The sequence below is a fragment of the Eptatretus burgeri genome, chromosome 1, assembly GCF_056783735.1.
Source record: "Eptatretus burgeri isolate ZD-2024b chromosome 1, Ebu_testis_v1, whole genome shotgun sequence".
NCBI lineage: Eukaryota > Metazoa > Chordata > Myxini > Myxiniformes > Myxinidae > Eptatretus > Eptatretus burgeri.
In genome coordinates, this window is record NC_140961.1 from 135623142 (window position 1) to 135631788 (window position 8647).

Below are 8647 nucleotides of genomic sequence, written 5' to 3' on the forward strand. Positions count from 1 at the left end.
GAGTCCAGATCTAAATCCCATTGGTAGGGAGGTCTGAAAACAGCAATTGGGAGAAGGCACCCTTCAAATCTGGGAGAACTGGAGCAGTTTACACACGAAGAGTGGGCCAAACTGCCAGTAGAGAGGTGAAGGAAGCTCATTCATGGCTATAGGAAGTGCTTGACTGCAGGTATTTTGTCCAAAGACTGTGATACCAAATATATTAAGTCTCAGGTGTCAATAATTTTGTCAATGCCATTTATTTTTATGTTCTGATTTAATAGGATATATTAAGTTCTGAATCAAAAACAAACGTTCTGTAATATTAACAGTGAAATAAAGAATTGTGGAGACAAAATACTTTCGTCAATTTCAACTTATTTTTGGAGAAAATTGTGAGTTAGTTGAACAAAGTGAAAGGGTGCCAATATTTTTGGCCACGACTGCACACACACACACACACACACACACACACACACACACACACACACACACACACACACACACACACACACACACACACACACACACACACACACACACACACACACACACACACACACACACTGTTTATGAAATAGCAACTCTTCACTGGAATGGTGATCATGAACTCATCTTACACACAGGCACTTGCTGTAATGGTCCTGACATGTGATTGTGATGCATGTGTGCTTGTTGAATGCTCCTTCCTCCCCTCCCCTGATGGAAACATGAAAGGTGTGTGTGTGTGTGTGTGTGTGTGTGTGTGTGTGTGTGTGTGTGTGTGTGTGTGTGTGTGTATGTGTGTGTGTGTGTGTGTGTGTGTGTGTGTGTGTGTGTGTGTGTGTGTGTGTGTGTGTGTGTGTGTGTGTGTGTGTGGGGTACTGGTAGACTGAGGAGCATTTTTGCTGCTTCTGATTATCCTTTTGTTTAATTATTTCCAAGAAGATGTTACAGGAAGTTGTCATTCTGCTCAATACTGTAGGATTGTTCGGAAACAAGAGTTTGGCTGTTTTGCAATTCCCATCAGTGCACATAGCTCATAATGCAAATCCCGCAGACTGTTCATTGCCAACTTGTGCCTGGAGAATGTGATTTGTGGATAAGCTCCAGGAGGAGCCTTATATCGATATAATAATAATGTTGTCATAATAACAATAGCAATGAATACAACATTCTCACAGTTAACTAGAAGTCATTGCAGCTATTGCAAATTTGATTAATCCTGTTGCTCAAATCAAGAAACTTAATTACACCAAATGTAATGTATGTGATAATGGATCAGGACATTAACATCCTCCCCCCCCCCATGCCTGGTGTTGGCTTAATGGTTATGGTGGTGGGCTTTGGATCCGAGGGTCCTGAGTTCAAATCCCGCTCAGCTGTTGAATTAATACTAGGTGGGGTTAACTCGGCCTGTCATCCTTTCGAGGTCGGCAAAATGAGTGCCAGCATGCTGGTATACTGTGTCGGAGTGGCGACCCAACTGGTCCAGGATTGTGTCCAATAGCCAAGGAGACTGCTTTGGCAGCACCAATGCTCTGCACAGAGTATGGTCCCAATCTCCTCCTCCTCCCCCCCCCTTCCAGCTGTAACCACCCTCCCCCCCCTCCTCCCCAGCTGTAACCTTTCTCCACACACATTATATCAAAACCAGTAACCCTCTCCCCTTTTCATCCCATTGCTGTTCCAGGCTGATCAGTTATCCACGAACTGAAACGAATATTTTTCCTAAAAACATGGATCTTACCTCACTGGTGCAAATGCAAACACAAGATCCGAACTGGGGAGGTTTTGCACAGCAAATCTTACAAAATGCTAACGGACCAAATCCCCGCAATGGACACAAGACTGATGAAGCCCATCCACCAATTCATCCCACAAAGTACTCCAACACATTGCATGTAAGGGTCTCCATCTGAACCTTTTTTATGAGAGACAAAAACCGATATTGAAGTTTTGATCAAACCAGCATGTATTATGCAGTTGCCCTGGTGTGGTTGGGGCGGGTGTGTGCCTGCACGGCCGTGTGCTGGGGCTGGCGCCGGTGGGCGTGCACCAGTATGGGCGTGCACAGGGGTGAGGGGAGTGGAGCGGGAGCATGCTGGGGCTAGTGTGGTAGGTGTGCGCCAGAGTGGGCGTGTGTCTGGATATGCGACGAGTGGTTCAGGCACGTATGAGAATGATTGTAGATGCCAACTTGTGGTGAGGAAGGTGATATAATTTAAGCATGTGTTTGGATTTGTCAATTTATGGAATGCATTTCATGGGAAGGCATTGTTGGTATTTTAAAATATTGACGAATCAAAGTTGAGATTGTCATATGATGTCCTCTTTTCTTTTTCTTTTTTTTCTTTTTTTGTGCCCATAGCCATAATACAGTGCTTAATTATCCTGCTGGTATTTCTAGGTGTGCTGCTAATTGGTTATCACAATGCACATTTATTGTTGGGAGCAGTGGCACAAAACATTTTTTTTATTTCTCAGGGAAACGAGGGTCGTTTGTACGAATTCATCGTCCGTCACTTCCTCGCATGTTGTTCTCAAGATGCAGAGGGAAGAGAAACCACAGTACACATAGAGATCGCTCAAGAAAGATTCTCTGCCAGTGGTCTCATGATTATTGCACGCAATTACCTCGATGTGTACCCGTATGACAAGTGGGATGCAAAGGTAAGTGTGTGTCAATTTTACACGTAAAATGTAAAGATGGCTCCATACCTGAGCGATCAGTTGTGCAACCAAATCACTCTCGGGGTCATGCAACTTAATCGCGTGCAATTGCTTTCTGCACATCTAACAAGTACTTGTTCCACAAAGATCACGCATTTGGAAGTGTGGAGTTGTATTACCCCACACGTGTGAAGTTGAAAGCCAGGGTTAAGCAATTGGTTCACTTTGTCTGTCTGTATCCAAACGTCAGTTTATAATGAAGGAACAACTTGACTTCAATTGACTATTATGTGTTGAACATGAATCAGACGAAACACAAAAACGAACCTGTAGTTTCATACAACTTTGGCTCTGAATTTGTCCCGAGCATGCATACGCAGAGAGAAGAGAGATAACCTTTTTAGTCTGTCTGGCAGTCTAACAAAATTGAAAATCATTCCAAACGGGAAACATACTGTTTGTTTTTAGTGCTTTCATAATGGGCACAAACAACAGGCAAGAATAACTAATGTAACGTGTTAAATATGATGCTGCATTAACCTGGTAAATTTCCTGAAATCTTTTTTTCTGAAAATTAAAAATTTGTATTTTATTAAAATAAAATTATATACAGGTACGTTAACACCAGAACACAAATGGCATTCTTAGCACTTTCAAAAGCATTTTGTTGAGCAGTTGTCGTGGCAATTTTGGCCACCTCAAGACAGAAAACCCTTTAGTTCAATTTAAGCTATTTATTCAGTAGTAAATATCAGATAGACTCGCGTGAGGAATCCTTGCCTGGAGCAGTGTCTCAGGCAAAAACTTAACTATACATATTGTATTACGAGTGTAATATATATATATATATATATATATATATATATATATATATATATATATATATATATATATATATATCCCGATATAAGTGGTTTATAATTACGGCAGAGTACGGAACAGTACGTAATATTCTTGCCCTCAACCACCTCGCTGTTTTGTTAAAAAGACACCCCGCTGTTTTGTTTAAAAAAAGACACCTCACTGTTTTGTTAAAAAAAGACACCCCGCTGTTTTGTTTTGTTAAAAAAAAAACACCTCGCTGCTTTGTTTAAAAAAAGACACCTCGCTGTTTTGTTTAAAAAAAAACACACCTTGCTGTTTTGTTTTGTTAAAAAAAGACACCTCGCTGTTTTGTTTTGTGAAAAAAAACACACCTCACCGTTTTGTTAAAAAAAAAGACACCTCGCTCTTTTGTTAAAAAAATAAAAAACGCCTCGCTGCTTTGTTTAAAAATAAGACACCTCACTCTTTTGTTTAAAAAAAAAAAAGACACCGTGCTGTTTTGTTGAAATTAAAGACACCTCGCTGTTTTGTTAAAAAAAAAACACCTCGCTGTTTTGTTCAAAAGAAAAAAACACCTCGCTGTTTTGTTGAAGAAAAAAAAACACACCTCACTGTTTTGTTAAAAAAAAACCTTGCTGTTTGTTTCAAAAAAAAAGACACCTCGTGGTTTTGTTTCAAAAAAAAAAAAAAGTCACCTCCCTGTTTTGTTTAAAAAAAAGTCACCTCCCTGTTTTGTTTAAAAAAAAGTCACCTCCCTGTTTTGTTTAAAAAAAAAAAAGACACCTCGCTGTTTTGTTGAAAAAAAAAAAACACCTCGCGGTTTTGTTTCAAAAAAAAAAAGACATCTCGCTGTTTTGTTTAAAAAAGACACCTCGCTGTTTTGTTTTAAAAAAAAGAACACCTCACTGGTTGGTTGAAGAAAAAAACACCTCACTGTTTTGTTAAATAAAAAAAAAACACACCTCGATGTTTTGTTGAAAAAAAAAAGACACCTCGCTCTTTTGTTTGAAAAAAAAAGACACCTCGCTCTTTTGTTTAAATTAAAAAGACACCTCGCTGTTTTGTTTAAAAAAAAGACACCTCGCTGTTTTGTTTTAAAAAAAAAACCGTGGTTTTGTTAAAAAAAAAGACACCTCGCTGTTTTGTTTAAAAAAAAAAAGACATCTCGCTGTTTTGTTTAAAAAAAGACACCTCACTGTTTTTTTTTTAAAGACACCTCACTGTTTTGTTTAAAAAAAAAGACACCTCGCTGTTTTGTTTAAAAAAAAAACACCTGGCTGTTTTGTTAAATAAAAAAGGACACCTCGCTGTTTTGTTAAAAAAAAAAAAAACCTTGCTGTTTTGTTTAAAAAAAAAAAGACACCTCGCTGTTTTGTTAAAGAAACACACCTTGCTGTTTTGTTTAAAAAAAAAACACACCTCGCTGTTTTGTTAAAAAAAAACACACCTTGCTGTTTTGTTTTAAAAAAAAAAAGACACCTCGCTCTTTTGTTTAAAAAAAAAAAACACACCTCGCTGTTTTGTTAAAAAATAAAAAAACACCTTACTGTTTTGTTTAAAAATAAAAAAGACACCTCGCTGTTTTGTTTAAAAAACAGACACCTCGCTGTTTTGTTTAAAAAAAAAACCACACCTCGCTGTTTTGTTTAAAAAAAAAACCACACCTCGCTGTTTTGTTTAAAAAAAAAAACACACCTCGCTGTTTTGTTTATAAAAAGACACCTCGCTGTTTTGTTTATTTAAAAAAAGACACCTTGCTGTTTTGTTTATTTAAAAAAAGACACCTTGCTGTTTTGTTAATAAAAAAACACACCTCGCTGTTTTGTTTAAAAAAAAAACACACACCTCGCTGATTTTTTTTTTTAAAGACACCTTGCTGTTTTGTTTAAAAAAGACCTTGCTGTTTTGTTTTTAAAAAAAAGACACCTCACTGTTTTGTTGAAAAAAAAGACACCTCATTGTTTTGTTTAAAGAAAAACACCTCGCTGTTTTGTTTAAAAAAAAACACATTGTTGTTTTGTTTAAAAAAAAAAGACATCTCGCTGTTTTGTTCAAAAAAAAGACACCTCGCTGTTTTGTATAAAAAAAAGACACCTCGCTGTTTTGTATAAAAAAAAGACACCTCGCTGTTTTGTTTAAAAAAAAAGACACCTCGCTGTTTTGTTTAAAAAAAAAGACACCTCGCTGTTTTGTTTAAAAAAAAGACACCTCGCTGTTTTGTTTATAAAAAAAAACACCTCGCTGTTTTGTTTTAAAAAAAAACACATTGCTGTTTTGTTTGAAAAAAAAAGAAGACACCTCGCTGTTTTGTTTTAAAAAAAAATACCACGATGTTTTGTTTAAAAAAAAAAAACCTGTTTTGTTTAAAAAAAAAAAACACCTCGCTGTTTTGTTTAAAAAAAAACATTGCTGTTTTGTTTGACAAAAAAGAAGATACCTCGCTGTTTTGTTGAAAAAAATACATCGATGTTTTGCTTAAAAAAAAAAACACTTTGCTGTTTTGTTAAAAAAAAAAAGACCTCGCTGGTTTGTTTGAAAAAAAACACTTCGCTGTTTTGTTAAAAAAGACACCTTGCTGTTTTGTTAAAAAAAATAACACCTCACTGTTTTGTTAAAAAAAAAAAGACACCTCGCTGTTTTGTTTTAAAAAAAAAACTCCTCGCTGTTTTGTTTAAAAAAAAAACACACCTCGCTGTTTTGTTTAAGAGAAAAAAAAAACCTCGCTGTTTTGTTTTAAAAAAACACACACCTCGCTGTTTTGTTTCAAAAAAAAAAGACACCTCGCTGTTTTATAAAAAAAAATCGCACACCTCGCTCTTGTTTAAAAAAAAAAATCACACACCTCGCTGTTTTGTTTTTAAAAAAAAGACACCTCACTGTTTTCTTCAAAAAAAGACCTCCCTGTTTTGTTTTAAAAAAAGACACCTCGCTGTTTTGTTGAAAAAAAAACACAGCTTGCTGTTTTGTTTAAAAAAAAGACATCTCGCTGTTTTGTTTAAAAAAAAAACACACCTCGCTGTTTTGTTTATAAAAAAGACACCTCGCTGTTTTGTTTATAAATAAAAGACACCTCACTGATTTTTTTTTAAAGACACCTTGCTGTTTTGTTTAAAAAAGACCTTGCTGTTTTGTTTTAAAAAAAAAAAGACACCTTGCTGTTTTGTTAATAAAAAACACACCTCGCTGTTTTGTTTAAAAAAAAAACACACACCTCGCTGATTTTTTTTTTAAAGACACCTTGCTGTTTTGTTTAAAAAAGACCTTGCTGTTTTGTTTTTTAAAAAAAAGACACCTCACTGTTTTGTTTAAAAAAAACACACTTCGCTGTTTTGTTTAAAAAAACCACACCTCGCTGTTTTGTTGAAAAAACACCTTGCTGTTAGTTTAAAAAAAAAAGACACCTCGCTGTTTTGTTTATAATAAAAGACACCTCGCTGTTTTGTTATAAAAAAAATCACACCTCGCTGTTTTGTTGAAAAAAAAAACACACACCTCGCTGTTTTTTTTTTTTTTAAAAAGACACCTCGCTGTTTTGTTTAAAAAAAGACCTCGCTGTTTTGTTTTTAAAAAAGACACCTCACTGTGTTGTTGAAAAAAAAAAGACACCTCGCTGTTTTGTTTAAAAAAAAAACATATTGTTGTTTTGTTTAAAAAAAAAGACACCTTGCTGTTTTGTTTAAAAAAAAAACACCTCGCTGTTTTGTTAAAAAAAAAAAAACACCTCGCTGTTTTGTTTTAATAAAAAAACACATTGCTGTTTTGTTTGAAAAAAAAGGAAGACACCTCGCTGTTTTGTTTTAAAAAAATACCACGATGTTTTGTTGAAAAAAAAAAAAAAACCTCAATGTTTTGTTTAAAAAAACAACACATTGCTGTTTTGTTTGAAAAAAAAAAACAAGACACCTCGCTGTTTTGTTTAAAAAAAGACCTCGCTGTTTTGTTTAAAAAAAGACACCTCATTGTGTTGTTGAAAAAAAAAAAGACACCTCGCTGTTTTGTTAAAAAAAAACATTGTTGTTTTGTTTAAAAAAAAAAAAGACACCTTGCTGTTTTGTTTTAAAAAAAACACCTCGCTGTTTTGTTTAAAAAAAAAACACCTCGCTGTTTTGTTTAAAAAAAAAAGCACCTCGCTGTTTTGTTTTAATAAAAAAACACATTACTGTTTTGTTTGAAAAAAAAAAGGAAGACACCTCGCTGTTTTGTTTTTAAAAAAATACCACGATGTTTTGTTGAAAAAAAAAAAAAACCTCAATGTTTTGTTTAAAAAAACAACACATTGCTGTTTTGTTTGAAAAAAAAAAAAAAACAAGACACCTCGCTGTTTTGTTTAAAAAAAAATACCTTGATGTTTTGTTTAAAAAAAAACACCTCACTGTTTTGTTAAAAAAAGACACCTCGCTGTTTTGTTTTAAAAAAAAAACTCCTCGCTGTTTTGTTAAAAAAAAAAAACACACCTCGCTGTTTTGTTTAAGAGAAAAAAAAAACCTTGCTGTTTTGTTTTAAAAAAAAAAACACACACCTCGCTGTTTTGTTTCAAAAAAAAAAAGACACCTCGCTGTTTTGTTTCAAAAAAAAAAAGACACCTCGCTGTTTTGCTTCAAAAAAAAAAAAGACACCTCGCTGTTTTATTTAAAAAAATCGCACACCTCGCTCTTGTTTAAAAAAAAATCACACACCTCGCTGTTTTGTTTTTAAAAAAAAAAGACACCTCACTGTTTTCTTCAAAAAAAGACCTCCCTGTTTTGTTTTAAAAAAAGACACCTCGCTGTTTTGTTGAAAAAAAAACACAGCTTGCTGTTTTGTTTAAAAAAAAAAGACATCTTGCTGTTTTGTTTATTAAAAAAGACACCTCGCTGTTTTGTTTATAAAAAAAGACACCTCGCTGTTTTGTTTATAAATAAAAGACACCTCACTGTTTTTTATTTAAAAAACGACACCTTGCTGTTTTGTTAATAAAAAACACACCTCGCTGTTTTGTTTGAAAAAAAACACACACCTCGCTGATTTTTTTTTTTTAAAGACACCTTGCTGTTTTGTTTAAAAAAGACCTTGCTGTTTTGTTTTTAAAAAAAAGACACCTCACTGTTTTGTTTAAAAAAAACCACACCTCGCTGTTTTGTTAAAAAAAACACGTTGCTGTTAGTTTCAAAAAAAAAGACACCTCGCTGTTTTGTTTATAATAAAAGACACC